The sequence below is a fragment of the Empidonax traillii genome, unplaced genomic scaffold (genome assembly GCF_003031625.1).
Source record: "Empidonax traillii isolate 1590-97213 ecotype Southwest subspecies unplaced genomic scaffold, ASM303162v1 scaffold12:size2584012, whole genome shotgun sequence".
In the NCBI taxonomy this organism is placed as follows: Eukaryota; Metazoa; Chordata; class Aves; order Passeriformes; family Tyrannidae; genus Empidonax; species Empidonax traillii.
Window position 1 is genome coordinate 2,096,053 of NW_020955205.1, and position 19,125 is coordinate 2,115,177.

The 19,125-nt window shown below is 46.1% G+C and overlaps 1 protein-coding gene across 3 annotated transcripts in view; it reads right to left on the minus strand.

The window, feature by feature from the left end:
- The window catches only part of CSNK1G1 (casein kinase 1 gamma 1), a 98,638-nt gene that overhangs the window by 61,822 nt on the left and 17,691 nt on the right, over nucleotides 1-19,125 (minus strand). For 2 of the 3 annotated variants that reach the window (XM_027889639.1, XM_027889653.1), the window contains exon 2: nucleotides 16,867-16,970. The gene's annotated coding sequence lies outside the window, so the exon portion shown is untranslated. Of the gene's footprint in view, nucleotides 1-7,902; nucleotides 8,016-16,866; nucleotides 16,971-19,125 lie in introns of those variants that run through there. The other variant, XM_027889646.1, reaches the window with a different exon arrangement.

Genomic DNA, 19,125 nt, shown 5'->3' on the forward strand with positions numbered 1-19,125 from the left:
CTCACTGGGTTTTCCAATACCCATCCCACATGCCAGTGTAATATCCTGGTGAGTCTCCTGATCTGCAGAGCACTTTCCAGACAAGATCTGCTACTTCCCACATGACTTCAAAGCCTTCAGAATCCTCCAGGACTCTGAACTGACATATTATAAACATATGGATATGAGCTCACCAGTTTCCACCCTCAGACTGTGTAAAAAGTAGAGCCTTCAGCAGCAGAAAACTTTGTTGGCTTTACCACAGATCAGGACAAAGGGTTCATCCTCTGAAAAAGGGACAGCAGTCAGGGTGCAGGGAACAAGGAACACTTGGAAACCAGGACATATATGATGTGTTCACTCACGTTCTCAGCATCTGCCAACTCATTTTATGAGTTTACACCCCTAAATTTAGAGGAACAAGCTGGCTTTGTGTCCTCTGCCTCACTGAGTGCAGTAACAGCTTCCAAGGTGTCATCACTCTGCCTTTATAAAAACACAATTAGTAAACCCTTTGCTGACAGCTCTGCTGTCTTCTACAAGGACACAATCCACTAGCTTCAAGTCCCTTCCTGCCTTCTCATCCCACTGCCTCATCTCTTCCCTTTCATGACATTCCATTTCTTATTCTGCTTCTGTCCTTCCAACTGGTCTCAATAAAATTTTCTTTTTCCAAAACCATCCTGTTACTCACTCCTGGCACAGCTGCTGTTCTACTAATGAGAAAATAAAAGTTATGAGATCTGCCCTACTCCTGAGGAGAAAAATGAACAAATAAGCAAATATCCTATCTTAGAATCAGAATCATTAAGGTTGGAAAAGTCTTCTAAGATTGTCGAGTCCAACCAGCACTGCCATGGTCACCACTTACCCATGTCCTCAAGTGCCACATGCACACAGTTTTTGAACACTTCCAGATATGGCGGCTCCACTACTGCCCTGGGAAGTCTGTTCCAAAGCTTGACAATGCCTTCCACGAAGAAAATTTCCCCAATATCCAACCTAAACCTCCCCTGGCACAACTTGAGGCCATTTCCTCTCATCCTGTCCTTGTTCCCTGGGAGCAGAGCCTGACCCCCACCCCTGGCTTCCCCCTTCTGTCAGGGAGTTGTAGAGAGAAAGAAGGTCCTCCTGAGCCTCCTTTTCTCCAGGCTGAGCACCCCCAGCTCCCTCAGCTGCTCCTGGTGCTCCAGCCCCTTCCTCAGCTCTGTTCCCTTCTTTGGACACACTCCAGCCCCTCCATGTCTCTCTTGGTATGAGGGGCCAGAACTGACCCTAGGATTCAAGGTGTGGCCTCAGCAGTGCCCAGCACAGGGGGACAGGCACTGTCCTGGGCCTGGGGCCCCATTATTGCTGGTATAAGCCAGGATATTGCTGGCCTTTTTGGCCACCTGGGCACACCTGGGCTCATGTTCAGCAGCTGTCACCAGCACCCCCACATCCTTTCCTGCTGGGTCACTTTCCAGCCACTTATCTCCAAGCCTGGAGCACTCTATGGGCTTGTTGCAACCCAAGCACAGACCTGGCACTTGGCCTTGTCGAACCTCATAAGATTGGCCTTGGCCCAGTGATCCACCCTGTCCAAATCCCCCTGCAGAGGCTTCCTGCCCTCCAGCAGATGGACACTCTCGGGCTGACCTGGAAGAGGACTCTGTGCTGGTGCCTGGCTATAACACAACCCAAGGAAAGGGAGAATTCAAGGCTGAATGCTCTCAGCCATGAGAAGTATCTTTTGGGGGTTTTTTTGCCTTTTTCTCTTCCACTCAAGAGCTTTCTGGTTATGTGGAGGGTCTTCTAACAGGAGATGCATTTCAACTACCTGCCTGTACCCCAGCAGCAGTTCCACACAGAGGAGATCAGCATTTATCTGTGCTTCTCCAACCAGCACTAGACTGACCTGGTTTCAGTGTCCTCAATGTTGTGCAAAACAACAGAAAAACTGAAAAAGTAGGTCAAAATTCTCTGTTGCAGTTTCAAGCTGGGAACAGCACTGACAAAGCTGGTTGCACTACGGCGAGCAGGTGCACATCACGTCAGATGCCCCACACTGGGGAGATTCTTCCCAGCCTTGAAGGCTGCAGATGCCTTTTAAACATCAAAAATTGCTTCTGTTGAATCATTTGACCCAAGAATTTAATCTTCAGCTTGTGCAGTTAGTTTTGTTCAGTGCTTCACAGGCGGAAAACAAGGAGGCACATAAACGGTATTTAAGTCTAAATTGCTAGGAAGAGAGAAGGATGGACAACTGCAGATCACTACAGTCATTCCTTACTCAGGAATGCCCAGGACTGGCAAGTGGACATCCTCCAATTACAGTTTTTATGGACAGGGATGAACCCAAACAAACTCATACCCTCTTCCATCTGAGGGAAGTGAACTTTGATGAGGTCTTTTCCTCGAAGACATTGTGAATGTGCTAAAACACATTAATTCTATAATCCTCAACTAAATACGATGGCAAGTTCCTTTTCCAAGTGGGTCTTGGTTGATCGTTTCACCAAGAGAAATTCAAGCACTCATTCTCTAAGTTCATTCCTGAACTTTGCTCTCAATCCTCTCCATGCAAGCTCAGCAGGGAAACCAGGAATGCTCGGGAGGGAAAAAGACGTTTACTTGGCAATTTAGTTCTTCCACACAAGGAGAGTCAAAACAAAGCATAAAGCGTTTTCCAGGGAAGTGGTTTGTGTGACTGAGCTCAATCCATTGACTTCTCTTCCCCATTTGAGTCCCAGCCAAGCACGTGCCAGGAGCCACAGATGCATATTCCTATAGATGTAACAAAGCACTAGAGACCATAATCTGACAGAAGAAGAGGGTTAGCGGTGTTTATGAAGAGGTGGATTATGCTGGAGCAGCTAAGGAACAGTTGAATGCCTGAACAAAATGAAAAAATCCCCTAATGAAACCTGAGCTATGCATATTTTTGGGTTTTTCTTAGGCTGGGCAGAGAAAACACTTAAGAGCAACTGCCAGATCAACTCCCCTCTATCGTCTGAGGCTTGAGCACAACATCAGACACCATCCCTCTGCAGAAAAGCCTGTCAGAGAGCCAAAACCCTGCTGTCAGCAGCACCAACCGACACAGGTGCTCAGCCCACACACTGAGCTTGCCCAGCACCAGCCACAGAGCCCTCAGCGCCCCGGGATCCTGCAGCCCCTGCCATGGGAGGGAACTCTCACACCAACAGCACTTTTGAGATCTACCCTCCTGATATTACAGCAACAGACCCCAGCTTTACAACTGCAAAGGTCAGTGTTCAGAATTGCAAGATCAGAAAAGGTCAGAAAAGACCTCCAAGATTGTCAAGTCCAATCTCTGAAAGGCTTCTCAAAGAGCCTGGTGGGTCAGGATCCCAACTCTGCTCACAAAACAGGCTGTGTGAAGCCATGTAAGATCGGGTTCCAGCAGAAATGGATATTTATGGAGATGCTACAGAGAAAATGAGGAAAAAACTGGCAGCAGAAAAGGGTCTGCAAGAGACCTGGGGCAGGATGAGAACCCTGCAGACATTCTCTTCTCTGGTATCCAGGCATCTCAAGGACCTGTATTTTTATTTTCATCTTAAAATACCAGGTTGCTTAACAGCAAAAAGAGGTGCAGATGTGCCTACATCATCCCCTTCCTTTCAGACAATGGATTTGAAGAAGAAAGGGAAAAAGAGGACTGCTAGACAGCCTTGTATACCCATCTTCAAGGAATGACCCACACCAGGAGGGTTCAGGTGCATCCATGGTGGCTGATGGATATAGATTGCTGGTGTCAACAATGATGAGCAAGTCCTTGCCAACACCACCACAGCAGCCCCGGCTCTGGAGCAGCCTTGGATCACCGGCAGAAAAAGCAATTTTGCAGATTTACAGCCTAATGTAACACAGATGCACCTCAATCATCCACGAGTGTTTTATCTGCACACTGCCTGGCAAGGAAAAGCAGCCCGGAGGATGAACTGCAGACAGGCTCCAAGAGCTTGAAAAGACTGGTGAATTTGGCAGCTAAACACAAAAAAAGCCCAAAAAACCTTTGCAGTATCCAAACCATGAAGTGCTTTTTTTATGCTTTCATAAAAAAACTATCAAGTTCAGAGCCAATTCAGCTCTCATAGTGTGTGGGGCAAGGAAAAGCCTCTTAGCACAAGAAAAGTCCTCGTGAAGTTGAGGAGATGGGACCAAAGGAAACCAAAGACCTCTTGATGGCAAGGGTGGGTAGAAGCTGTACTAATGGAACCCAGCTCCAGACGACAGGCAGCCCTGAGGTGCTGAGAGGCAGCTGGCCGTGTGTCTAGGGGAGCACAGCACTCAGGAGGTACATGTTTCCACTGTGGAAGGACACATTCATGTCAAATGCAACCCAGTATCCATATAAAGTCTCATAGTCTCATTACTTAACGAACAGCAGTGAGGGGGGATTCAGTGGAACTTCTCTATAACCCAGCTTGAGAAGAGCTCCAGGTCCCCAGGCTTGGCTTGTGGTTGCCAGATGGGAACAGGTTGCCTCCTTTCTGTCCCACCAATACCCAGGGCACCTCAAAAAGCTGAAAACAAAAAAGGAGAATGGTTTCTTTGTTGCCTCAAAGCAGAAGGACACCAAACCTCCGCCAAGTCTCATATCAGCTCCTAAAATGAGCTTCAGACATCACAGGCCAGATTCAGGATGAGCCATCAGGTGCTCAGCATTTGCCCCTAATAGCTCAGGAGACAGAAAAACATCCAACCTCTCGCAGCACTGAGCCCTAAACACAAGAATAAGGGCTCTCTGTGTCCAAGGGTCACTACAAAGTCTTGGAGTGACTTGGAGAAAACCACTTTCCTGCAACAGGAGTGAAGTTACAAAGGTGCATCAGAACGAGGTGCTTTCAAAAAGGGAGTTTCATGCAAGTACCTAATTCAGTGCAAAGGTTTGGGCATCGAGTGCTAAAGGAAGATTCAGCCCAGCTCAGGTGTGTCTTGCAGGGATGAACAGTAGCCATCAGCCAAAGGACAACTGGCTGTAAGAAATGTCCCTCTCCTTCCGTGATGCTGAGTATGACCCCACAAGAACTCAAGCATTTTTCACCACCACACAGCCTTATATGAAGAGAGGATGAAAAGAGAGACCCAGAAGAAGGGAACATGTCCACAAACAGTTTAGGTGGGTAGAAGTCACAGTACACTCTGTGCAGCTAAACTTTGAGACCTGACCTGGCGGGCAAAGCCCAAACACCCCACAACAAGCGGGGAAGAGGACAACTCTGCCAAGTCTGCATCACTCCATCCCACAGACTCTCGACATTGCCCAACAAACTTGACTCCACATTGCTCATTACCAGAAACTCCTCCTAAGATCTGGGGAATGAACTAGAAACACAATGATGTAAGAGATGGTGAGCTGGAACAGCAGCATCTCTTAAAAAAAATAGTAATGGTGATGACAAAAGAAGAGAGATGGAGTCTACTAAGGGGAAACACAAGAAAAGTTGATACTTCATTATTTAATGTATATGTATTTTCAGCCTGAACTTCGCTTTCCTTATGTAAAGATACTGCCTTTTCCAGCAGTCATGGAGGGAGGATCAGACCACATTGTCACCTCATGTAATGAGACATTTGGCAGGAATTCAGCTGACATCACCTACATATTTTGTTTGCAACTAAACCATGTCTTGAAAAAGAAACTACGTACCTCAGACCTGCCAGGGGAGAGGAACCTGCCTCAGCCTTTAATGTGCTGTTTATTGGAGATAAATTGCTGTTGGACAGGGGTGACTGACCTCTGCACCTGGTTACAAGGTGCAGAGCACAAGGGAGCTGAAAAGGTAAGAACCAAGACTCCTGAGTAATAAATCCTGCTCGTTTGGGCTTAATAAATACGTTGCTTCAGACTCTGCAAACAAATCTTACTGCTGCTGCCAGTGTCCCGATCCCCTGCCAGCACCTTCTTCTCTCTCATCTCTGTTTCTGGTAGAGGAAGGTTTTGATTGGGATAGATCATTTCCATTAAAAACTGACAGAGATTGATATTTAAGGCACTGTTATACTCAAAGCCTGAAATCTTCTGCAGCAATTTGTCTTCCCTTCCTGATACGGGATTATAAAAACTCCATGAAGTGAACACTGCAGCCCCACAACAAACTGTCTGAAAAAAACCACCTATCCCACAGGGCAGCATCCTTACAGCACATAAAGAACCACCTTGTCCTTTCTCTCTGAGATTTAAGACACTCCCTTGTTCAGATCTCCCAGCTCTGTATCCCGATGAAGCAGTTCAGCTGTCAGAAGAGACAGATCTGGGTTGCCACACGACTGAAAGATGCCAGGAATTACCTGCAGACCAAGCAAAATACACACTGGAGAAGCACAACTCCCTTGCAGGAGGGCCAGAAGATGTTTAGATCCTGTCTTGCCTTTTAAAATTTCATTTATTTTATTTTTCTTCATTTATTTCTAAACAAAGCAAAGGTTGCTCTGCTGGTGGAGGAGCTGCCTCCTCCCCAGTGCAAGGTCCAACCTTGGTTACTGGTTTCATTCTGTGCCTGCCATGGCTACACCCACACAAACCTCATCCATAAAAACCTGCATTTCCCCGGAAGAGCAATCAGACACCCTAATCCCAAGATACACAGTCAGACAGTTGCGTTTATTCACAGAAAGTAAATGTTTGCACCGAGTTCCTTCCTCAATCTGGCAAGGAAGTGCCCGGAGCACCTGCCCGCAGGGGGAAGCCAAGCAGAAGCCATCAATACTCCAGAGAGCAGCTAAACAGCTTTAAAAAAATCATAATACTTGAAGGTTTCCATTGTTGGTTGATTTTCTAGGGTTTTTCTTCTGCAAATCTCAAGGTAGGGAATTGTCAGCGCCTTAAAAGCCTTCGCATGCTGGATGGGTGTTTTAGCTTCTTCCAGATTAATTGGAAGCACCCTCCAATACCTGTTGTATTTCTCCCTATGATTCTCAAGTGCATATTCTTTCTATAATCACCCTGAGATGAGGTCCATGAACTAGGACAGGTGAGGCAGCCACGCAGGGGAAGCGGCCACTCCACACCAGCATCCCTATGAAACCACTCAGCACAGCAGGACATGTCTGGGTGGCATGAGCAGCATCAGAGATGGCAACACTCTCTGGTTTCCCACAGCGAAAGTTTGAAGAAGCTCTAGAGGTGTTTTCTGCCTGTACCCATCCAGCCTTCATGCACCATCAAGCTCATCAAATTTCCCCTCTTTAGGTCCCAGTGATGGGACAAACTTAAATTTGTGAAGGCTCAGCCTGGTTATGAGACATCACCATCCCTTCCACATTCACACTCTTCTGAACACAGGTTGACAAACAGGGGTGCTCAAACATCACCTGCCTTTGCACCAGGTCACGGAGAATGTGCCCAAGAGGGTGTTAATGCCTGCAAGGACACCTGGCAATCCCCCAAATCCCTGCATGTCAAGAAAAACAGCATGAAGCTGTGTCAGGGGAGGGTTAGGTTGGATGGAAAAGGTTCTTCCCCCAGAGGGTAGTTGGGCACTGAACAGGCTCCCCAGGGCAGTGGACACAGCCCCAAGGCTGCCAGAGCTCAAGGAGCATTTGGGCAATGCTCTCAGGGACATGGTGGGACTGTTGGGGTGTCCTGGCAGAGCCAAGACATGGACTGGATGATCCCTGTGAGTTCCTTCCAACTCAGAATATTCTATGATCTATGATTTTTCAACCCACAAAACTAACTCCATATCCAGCTTCCACAGTACATTTATTTTCATTATCAAAGCCAGATATTCACTGATGCTGTACCATGGCCATGGCAGCAGATTTAATTCACACTAACCTCTGTCACTGCCACTGACAACCCTTTATCTGCACCTCAGCACTCTCCCACTACCTGATGCTCATCCCTCAGGTCAATAAAGCATCTAGGTAAAGAGTGAACACTTCAGACGCCTTTCTGCCAGGTCACCTCACCGTTTTGGTTACTTCCATTCAGATTTGAACTCCCAAGTGCCAGAAGAGGATCCCCACTGAAGCTCTTCAACACCCTGAAGGGTGATTCTTGATTGTCAACCCATGGCACATCCAGCTCCAAGCAAGGACGGCACGTGGCAGGAACAGGCAGTGCTGACACAAACGTTCAAGCTCATGATGCATCCGATGGAGCAAGGTCAGCTTAAGGAAATGGTCTGCAAACCAGCAAGGAAAGAAGCTAAAGAGATGTCTCAGTTTCAGAGAGGTAATTTTACATGACAGCTTTTCCTGCTTCCCTCCTTTCCCTTGCGTTGAGGACTTTGTACAGGTCACGGCCTGGCTCCTCTGTTTGCTGTAAACTCCAGCCATGCCCATGTAAAGGGAATATTGTGCCAAAACAAACAAATCTGCCACCTACTTGTAGTCCAGAGATCTATTAGGAAGGAAAGGGAACGCACATACCACTAAAACTATACATACCCCCGATATGGACAAGAGTGAAGTCCTGCGGTTAACAACACTCAGGATTTTCCTCCATTGCCCAAGGAATTAGACTTAGTGTTGGCATTCTCCTGTTTCAAAAATTTCTAACCTATTCATGTGTTTCACAGGCTGGCTGGGGTTGGAGGGGGCCTTAAAGACCACCTCATTCCACCCTTTGCCATGGGCAGGGACACCTTCCACTAGATCAGGTTGCTCCAAGCCCTGTCCAACCTGGCCTTCAGCACTTGCAGGGATGGGGCAGCCACAGTTTCTCTGCCCAACCTGGGCCAGGGCCTCACCACCCTCACACCCAACAATTTTTTCCCAATATCCCATCTAACCCTGCCCTCCGGCAGTAGAAAGCACTGTCACACAGGCCTTTGTCCAAAGTCTGTCATCCAGATCTCCTGGAGCCCCTTTAAGCACTGGAAAGGGCTCTAAGATCTCCCTGTAGCCTTTTCTTCTCCAAGGGAACACCCCTAGCTGCCCCAGCCTGTCTCCAGAGCAGCTGTAGCTCCTTCTGCTGTTGGACCCCAGAGCTGGATGCAGCACTGCACGGTGGGGTCTCATTGGAGCAGGGCAGAGGGGCAGAATCCCCCTCCTTCCCTGCTGCCCACACTGTGGGATCAGCCCAGGGCATGGAGGGTTTATAGGTCCCAGCACACACAGCCAGGGTGTGTTGAACTTCTCATCAACCAACCCCCAGGTTCTTCCCCCCAGGGCTGCTCTCCAACCATTCTTCCTCTGTGTTTGTGCTGGGATTGTCCTGGCCCAGGGGCAGGACCTTGTCCTTGGCTATGCTGAGCTCCATGAGGTTTGCACAGCCCCACCTCTCCAGCCTATCCAGGTCCCTCTGCATGCCATCTCTTCCCTCCTGCATGTCTACCACACCACAGAGTTGGTATCAATCCCATTTGACAAAGAATTCAAAAACAAATTTCTCCACTGATGCTAAAGGCAAAGGAGACCTATCCACATATGTTCCCTCACTGGGGAAAATAATGAAGCACCAGCTCAGTTATGCAGTGTAACACAGAGGAATCCACATGGGAGAGGAGTCACTCATCCCTGCCCAGAAGAAAAGCTTCCCAGCTTGGGCCTTATTAGAGACTGGATTATCCAAACACTGAAACCACATTTCCTAAGCTGTCCTTGAAGTTATTTACAGCACAGCAACAGAAGCTGTAGGAAGGAAATGCAGCTCTGTGCTATTGTATTTCCCATCCTAGAATGACTTAAAAATCAGTGACACTGTAGAGGGAAGCCTAAAGGTTTCTCAAGAACCAAAACTGTTGTGAGATAAGACAACTTGGATGAGTTTGGTGCAGACAGATTAGCAAACACCTTGGGTCTGGATTCCTTGGATTAGAGACCAAACACCTTGGGTTTGGATTCCTTGGATTAGAGAAACCAAAGACAGTGTCCAGCAAGAAAACAAATAGTAAGCAAGGAGCGACAATCAGAGGATACCATGGTCCTTAAAGGTGGAAGAGAAAGCTGTTTGTTCTACCCTCTCACACTCATCTAGACTTCAGAGTTAAATTTATCTCTTAAAACAAAGTAGAGATGCCACATGGGTACTTGCAGAGATCTGTAGCCAAGGAAAGCATATCCTGATGATAATACTCCTCTGTCCTGCAACACATGGCCTTGGACTAATCCCAACTGGCAGATTCCTTCATGTCAAGCTGTAGCACTTATTTCACAAGCACCAATCTCACTAAGCAGAGAGACAAGACCTTTTCCCATCCTATTAGTTTTAATATCATCATGTAAAACAAGAAGTAGAGGTTTGGTCCCATGCAGGACTTGCTTCCTAACCATGGGAAAAGTCACAGATGCCACCAAGCTTCTTTCTGTCCTCTGAAAGGCATCAACCTCCCATCCAAATTCTTCCCCACCACCATATCTTCACTTAAATATAGGTTGAGCCTCTAAGAATCCCTTGCTGGAACTCTGCCTCCCTCAACCACAAATCCCTTTTAGGTACTACCTTAAACTCTATTTATAAGATTAATTACTCCATTACAGTGCCTGTTCCCCTTCCATGCTAACAACATAACCTTGAGAAAGCTGGAAAAACAAGCCCAATTCTTCTGCCTACAAGGCAATTCTTCCACTAGGAAAGACAGCATCTCTCAATTGCATCTCTATACAACAGCCCTGTGCATCAAACATCATCTTTTGTGGTTTCAAATCCCAAAATGGCTCCGTATTCAGCCACAAAATACCCCTCTGAATCACCGCATGTGGAAGAAAATTCCAGCTATTTCTAGCTGAGTCTCCTCAGTCAGATTGTAAAAACTGGTAGGTGGCACAAGGACATTTAAGATTTTTCAGGAGAAATTTATGCCTTGAGAGTGCAGGTGTAAGGGGCAACAACACCCCATCTTGGATGGCCAGTAGCAACATCCAGCCAAGACCACAGAAGCACAGAAAATGCACAGCGACGCTCTGTGTCAGCACAAAGGACTCGGAGAACGTTTCATGACCTGTGATATCATCAATGCAATGGTGTTTTTTTCCCCACTTGACTGCACTTCTGTTTCTGAGAATCCGTGCAGCCTCCTGGTCCCTGCAGCTAACAGAATGGCGCTCTGCAGCTTTGTGTCACACGGGGCAGCTCATCTCCTCCTTGAACCTGTGACCTTCAGAGCTCATTTGAGGTTAACCACCATCCTTGTTCACAGCAGTAGCACTGTCCCCCCAAAGACAGCATGCCAGAAAAAGCAAAACTTGATACAATTTCAGCCAACTTAGACATCTACATCAAAAAGGTCTTTTTAACCTATATTCCATTTCCTTCGATAGGTGAGAGAACAAGAACTGGAAAAATACTGTGTTGTCACAGAAACTGCCCAGATTTGATTCACATTCACCTGGAGAAGAGAGTTTAGGAGAGAAGGAAACGGAGGGACATCTGACATCTGTCACCTGTTACAGGAAAGGTTAAAAATTAGACTTCCCAGCATCTCAAGACAATATTAAAATGGAAAATAAACTCTTAACCATGGTGACCTGGCCACTATCCTTCTGCAAGGACACATCTCAGGACAAGGTAAAGCTGCACATGGAAAAGGGAACAACCGACCTAAACGTGGTCAAGCCCTTGTTTGAGATGGATCATTGCCTGACCACCTCTATGAAGCACCAGATGTCCAACAGCTGCCACTACCTTTTCAGGGGACTTTGCTTCACTACCTGCACTCTCTGAAGTGATTTACAACCTGCAAGCCTTGCTGCTGCTTGAGGAAGAGATAACAACCACCATGCATTTGCCTGTAGAAATTGCTCACTATCACCTGCCAGCTGGGCAGGAAGCAAGTCAGATAGTCACTGTCTACAGTTGATTTCTCCTCTTTCCCAGGGCACATGTGCAAATGCTGCACAGCACAGCCTGGGACTCTCACACCAAAGGATTTCTGACAGGAAACAGGAGATGCCACTTCCAGGAGACAGCACTTCTGGTGTCCCTGGAAATGCTACCAAATACACATGACAATGCCCACATATTCTCTGACCTCTCTTACACACTTGCATGCTGAGAAATCAAAGGATTATGAAGATTTTACAGCCCTTTCCAGGAATTATTCCCTGGATTATTGTGGTAAGTACATGTTAGCATTGGGGTTTGGTTGTTTTAAGGAAAGGTCAGTTATACTGTACGACAGTTTCCCCAGTTCAGGTTCACATATAAGAAAGTAGGCAGTCAGATACAAACCAAAGCAATTAGGTTCAGTTTTCATGGTGGTGGTTTTGTTTCCCAGGAAAGCATCACTGAGACCAAGCATCCACATACAGCTCAAAACCAGCTTTCCCAGCTCTGTTTAAACAACAGAGTTTGGATGTGAGTCAAAGCTCCATATGTACAGTACTTCAGAGACTCCTAGAATCATGGAATGGTTTCGGTTGGAAGGGACCTTAAAGCTCATCTTTTTCCCCTGCCATGGGCAGAGATGCCACTCATTAGGTCAAGTTGCTTCTGTATTTGATCTTACAGTTGTTCAGATACATGGGAAAATGTTTAATATTCGATCACCTGCAAGTGCTGATGGGAAAGGAGTTCAAGACGCCACTTCGAGTACCAGTCTTGCATCCTACTACAAGAAAAGGACATTCAAGTTACCTCCTGCTTAATTGATACCAAAATTTTAGGCAGGCATCTAGAACTTCTGAAAAACCACTAAACCAAAGTCTAACACGTACCAAAATCGCTGTGGATGGTGATGGCTGGAGCATCCACACTGTGTCCTGAAGCATTTCCAGCACTAGGAAAGCCTTATTTCCAGCAGAAACACCTTCAACCTAAACCACCACACACTTGGACCTCTGAAATCTTGAAACCAAACTCTGCAGAGTTGAACTTCTCTACCCAATTTACAGTTCTTGGGTCCAGAGCTGTCATCAGTACCCCCAGTTAAAGACCAGGTCATTTCTGACACACACCTCCATGTCCAAATTGCACAACAAGGGGAAGCACAATGAGAGCAAGAAATTCTTGTAGGGAAGGGAAATGGCACAGCTCTGCTTTCTGGTCTCTGCAGACCTGGACAAGAAAACAACAGACCCAAAAGTCCAGGTCCCAGATCATTCAATCCCAGCAGAGGACTGACTTCCTGTGCAGTCTTGTCCCATGCAGAGTACTCCTAAAAGGAGTGCTACACAAACCCCCAGAATGGGGACGTTTCACAGACAAGAGCTGCTGGGACCTCCTCACAGTGCCCACAAGGACCACTCAATCCATGTCACTCAGTAAAACATTTGGACACTCTTTTTTTCCCCAGCTGAGAAATTGAGGTAGGAGTTGGTTTCCCATGGAAATATGAAATAGAGCCAGTCTAGCAAAGCTAACAAGGAATGATCACAGAAGACCGAGAGATCCATGGTAGGATCCCCACGATGGCATATCCACCAGACAGACTTAACCTACACAGTGCTAGTTACCCCGGGAATGTTAATTCTCCTAAAGACAGCCTGAACCCACTCCCAACAGCACATTTATGGAAAGCCATGGAAAAGGCCTCATAGTGTCCCACAGAAATTAGGATCCATCGTTGCACGAATGGAACTGCCAGGCTTGCAGTGGGATTTTAGCAAGGAAATGGAAATCATGCTGACACACAATTGTTCCAGCCCCCGGTTCGCCTTCACACATTTTTCACAGGTCAATTTTAAAGAATTAAGTCTTGTTCAGTGAAACATCTGGTGGCTGTTGCTACAGGAAACCGACTATCTGCAACATTTGAGCAAAAATAATGAGTTACATAAAAGTCAGACTGCTTAAGCAAGGACAAATGTTTTGCCAGTCTGTGAATCTCAAACCTTACATGAAACATTGTGTTTCATTTTTGGGTCAGAATACCATGAAGTGAACCCATAAACACAACCAAAGGCATAAAGATTCAAGTTTCCTCTAAGTTCATAAGTACATAATCGTTGCTGTATTGGAATTGACCTTCTAGACAGCAACGATCCTAAAGATTTTCTGTAAACAGCAGAGACAGATGAATTACAGCTTAAAAATGGACCAGTTCAGCTCTGGGCACTTTCAGATTTAGTTCAAGCCAGGACAAGTTAAAGAATTAGAGAAGAAGGTTTTGGTCTTTAACTCTTTGAGTCAGGAGTTCTCCCATACCTCGTGGAAGAGTATTTTTCCATTAATGCTACAGATCCCCTTTTCCTCAGGTTTTCTCAGCATCTGGAGACCAACACCCACCAGCTGATGCTACACTGGGCTAAACAGGAGTGACTTTGTGGGAGAAGCTGAGCAGGAGCTCTAACACATCACCATTTGCATCCCTGTAACCACCCAGAAGCCTCTAAGATCTTTGATGGGGGCTCTCCATCTCCTGGAGTTCCAGCACAGGAGGGGCAGCACTCCCGAGAACATCTCCAGTAGGCAGCTCTAATATACTGGAATTGCACTTCACATGGTGTACCTTTCTACAAATAGATATTGCTGTTCTTTAGGAGAGCTTCAGCACTTCAATAATCCAGAAGCCTGATGGATGACTAATACAACCAGAAAGCTCTGTGCACAGGAGGATATTTCAGCTTCCACACATCACCAGAGCTGCTCTTGGGATGCAGCCGGAGAACAGCAGAGGCACCTCCGGCTTTCACTGCTTTCCCTGGGCTCCAAGGCTGCAGCTGCTGTTCCTCTTGCTCATTTTTGCCATCCAGGGAAAAAAATTTGCTCCTAAAGCCAGATTCCTCAAGCTGGACATGGCTCCTTGAGCACACTGAGGACACCACGAGCCAGCTCCTCACTCATAGGGATAACACAAAAATGCAGGAGGGGAAGCACCTGGCATTGGCTCCACTGGAGCTGGGAAAGAGTCAGGGCAGTGAACCTTGAGGATCCCAAGGCAGGGAACACGCAGGGGAAGGCACAAACAGACAAGTAATGGCAGGAGTCAGGGTGCTGCTCACAAGTGCAAGTCACGGAACAGGAAAACCATTTCATATTCTCTAAATATGAAATTAAAATATACAAAAAGATAAAAGGAGGCAAAACCAGGATAGAAACTTCACCCAAGTGAAAAAGCACGCTACGATCCCAAACCTCATGGAAATAGGTTTATTTCCTTTCAAAAAATTTCCCAAGATCCCAGACATTTTACAGGCAAGATACAGAAAAACAAGGCAGTGACTTCAGTCCCCAAAGAAACCCTTCACAACATTACAGCAGCAAAGCTTAACACAGCAGGGGCTTATCTTTGAGAAAAAACAACGTGAAACAAGGCAAAGGCAGAAGACCCAGTCTCTGCTGGACTCAGAGAAAATATTAAAGCACTCTACTGCACCAGCCCGAATCGCTCAAATGAAACACTTTTCAACAATTAATGATACTCCTACTACTGCCACCAAAAATAGACAAATTGGTTTTAGGGGATGAAGCTGCAAAAATAATTTGAGATACAATATCAAGCAAAACTGAAACCAGATTTCTCCTCCAGGCTGGAAACTACTGAGAACATGAAGCTGTTGTCCATCCATCTGCCCCCTCTCAGCTGAAATGTCCAAAAAGCAAGCGCTCATGAAGCTTTCTACAGAGAAAATTCTAACTGGAGATTACAATTTAGAAAGAATTTGTTTTGTCACATCATTTTGGCCAAAAATAGGAACAACATTCCCAAAGGATGCTGCACAATTATGGCCCTAAGCAAAACTCCCCGAGGACTTAATCAGGATCACTTAGACTGCACAGAAAAACAGTTCATCACTATATAAATGCTATTTCAGAAGTCCAGAAAGGGAAATCTAGTGCCAGTTTCAGATTTTACATATACCCAAAAACTTCTTGTGCCAAGAAGGGGACTTACACTCTCAAGGTCACTCCTCTCACTAGACCACAACACTTGCTGGTTTATTTTCAGGAAATCAAGGGATCTCTCTATGCTGGAGTCAGTCCAAGACTCTCACCTACAAACATTATTCTTTTTGACTTCTGGAGAAGAAAATTTTCCCAACAACTTCAGTTTTGAGTTTTCTGCTCGTTCCATAGGTCAGTTGTTATTGAATAGGCAACCCAGCCCCTATTTCACTTGTCACACTGGAACAAACACAAACAGAGCACATCAACTATCCTCTCAATAACAAACTCTAAGCAGTTTTAGAGAAGCTTCGGTTCGCCACAAAAGACTCAGGACTCTTCCTGACTTCAATCCTGCCCAGTTTCCTTTTTGGATCTATTTGTCACTGACAAGCAGAATTGCAGTCACCTACTTCTCAGCTCAACATGTGTGTTTCTAAAAATAAAGCCAGGGAAAGGAAATCAGGGATGTAAGTTCCCAGAGAAGTTACTTCAGAAGAAAAATGCTGAGAAAATTGAGAGGAAAAAAATAGTAAAACAGATATAAGGAGTAAGAACTGATCAGGCTGCATTCAGGTGCCTAACCATCCTTCCACAAGTAAAATACTTGGCAGGTATTTTACACACCCCAGTGAGAAGTTACAGGATTTTTACTGTCTTCCCTTATATACAGAATGGTTTGGGTTGGAAGAGACCTTAAAACTCATCTCTTTCCACTCCCCTGCCATGGGCAGGGATATCTTCCACTAGACAAGGTTGCTCCAATCCCCTTCCAACCTGGCCTTGAACACTACCAGGGATGGGACAGCCATAGTTGCTCTTGGAAATGTGTGCCAGGTTCTCCCCACCCTCACAGGGAAGGATTTCTTCCACGTATCTCACCTAAACTTCCCCTCTGTCAGTTTGTATCCATTCCCCCTTGTCCTGTCACTACAGTTCCAGATGAACTGCCTACAGTCCCTCTACAGCTTCTCTGTAGCCCCTCCAGATCCTGAAAGGTGCTCTGAGTTCTCCACACAACCTTCTCTCAACAGTCCGAGCTCTTCCAGCCTGTCTCCATGGGGGAGGTGCCTCTTACCAAATATGGTTGGGTTCAGATTTTTAAGAAGGAATATTTGAGTTCCATGCTAAGATGTTCCAGAACACCAAAGGCATGTGATACTCACCGCACGATTTGTAACTTCTTAGGCTTGTTACCCAAAATCACAGGGCAGCAAGTGCTGGGGCGCAGGAGCAGCGGAGCAGCCAGGCAGGCATATCTGTACTGACCCTGGGGAGGAAGAAAAGACATTTCAGGAAGTCTCCATGCAACAGTTCACACAAGCAACTTCAAATCTTGCTGCATTCTGCTTAAAAAACAAAAAAGGCATTGTTTGTTTTCAGTTACATGTGGCAGCTCCCAAGTACCAGAGATGAAATGGAGCCAAATGCCCCTACTTAGAGGAAAATCATTCTCCTCACCCAATGTCAGGGCAAACTCAGAGCTTCCCATGCAATAAATAATGGGAATTTTAGTTCAGAAAACAGTGTTTTCTTAAAATACAGATGGTTTCTTGCTCTTTGGTAATTTGGGGTTTGCTTTTTCGTAAACTGTGTTTCCCCACCTTTGGAAACACGTTCCCAAACCTGACCTCCCGTGAAACAGCACCCGTGGGGTGGCTCCATCTCCTGAGATGCTCCAGGCACTTTGGTCAGAAGGAAGCACAAGGGTTTGTTTGAGACTTTTTCTCCTTAGCAAATACCCTCCTGAGCGCAGGGCCCAAACACCAGCTTTTGAGGGGGAGTGTGCTATAACAGGGGTGTGGAAATGACTCCTGGAAATCTCTTATGGAGTGACCAAAGTCATGCTGTTCTGTTCCCCACTCAAAACTTGGGCACATTAATGTCCTTCTGAAGAAAACACTTGTGTAGTTTTAGCAAAAATACCATTTTTTAAAAGCAGCTTTAAGTTCTGAGAAGCTCTGACTGTCAACTATAAAACAGGCTCTGCCGAAACACCACAGGAGACTCCCTGACTTGTGGTACTGACAGGCTGCAAGCAACCAGGCTCCCCAGTGCCCAGTGGGCATGCCAAATCCATGCCTAAGTTGGCACTTCTATCCTTATGTTCCCAGCTATTAAAGCAAAGAGAGAGTTTAAAGGTCCATATTAACATCTTAAACCTCTTTCTTGTTAAGCACATGGGAATACTGGAGAGCATTTTTGCTTTCCCTGACGTCAAGTGTAGGACAGCCCGGAGCTGCTGTGGCTGCACTGCCCAGTGACACCGCTTTGACTGGACTATGCAGGAATTTGGTGTCCACCATTGCCCTGTACTTTCAGAAGCTCATGGTCAGTCCAGTCCAAGTCACATCCATGCTTTCCCGATGTCACTCCCGGTTTCTGTCCTTGAGAAGCTTGGAGGATTGCTCAATGGTGGCAGAGCAGACTTCAAAAGTCTCCAGGAGCTCCCAACAACTATTATTAATCAATCCTCCTCTGCAATTATCCAACATCAGCTCCAGAATGAAGCCAACCTCATGGGTGAGGAACACAAACCACCACTCCAGCTGTGACAACCATCCCTCAAATGAAAAGGCATCAGGGAGCTGAATGGAGTCCTCAATTTTAAGTTTATTGCAAAGCATTTAAGGCCAGCTTTTGTTCTACTTAACACTAAAGTCAGTCCAAGTTATTTGACCGGGTCAGAGGCTGCAGCAAGGAAGAACCAGTCAAACTTGTACCAAACCAAGACCTACAAGAAAGGAAAACACAAGCACCTATTCCCAGGGAAGGAGGAATTGCAGCTTTATTTAGTCACTTGTCATCCACTCCTGGGCAAAGAATAGAAGCATCCAATTACCATGACAGTCCACATATTTAAATGCTGAACACCCTTTGAGCTTTGCTGTCTTGCCACTTTGAACACGCCCCACTTAAACTTAGAAGGAAAACCAAAAATTCCAAAATGGGGTTCATAGACCAGAAAGTTACTCAGTTTCTTTACATCAATCCCAACCTCTGGTAAGAGGTGGTGACTCCAAACCAGGAAGTGGAATGGAAAACTCTATTTATAACCCACTCCATGGTACAATGATTCACTTTAGGAATAAAGGTAAATAAATCACCTTGCGCTATCCCAAGGTTCAGGTCTGAACCAGGGGTTAGGCATTATTCACGTTCTGCTTGAAGAACAAGATGACTAGCACGTTACAGAGGATCAAAGTGTAATGTGGGAAAACCCCCCATGCTGGTCAGGCTCTTCCACTTCCTACTGGCAAGGACAAGTGACAAAACCCATCCCCACCTCATTCAAGACCTTTCTTAACAGAGCTTTTGACCTGCAGCACAGCAAACATGACTCCCATGTTCGCACAGACAGGACTCCAGCATCCCAAGGGTCCAGGAGGACTCAAAAGGCAGAGTTCAATGTCCATCCTTTCCCT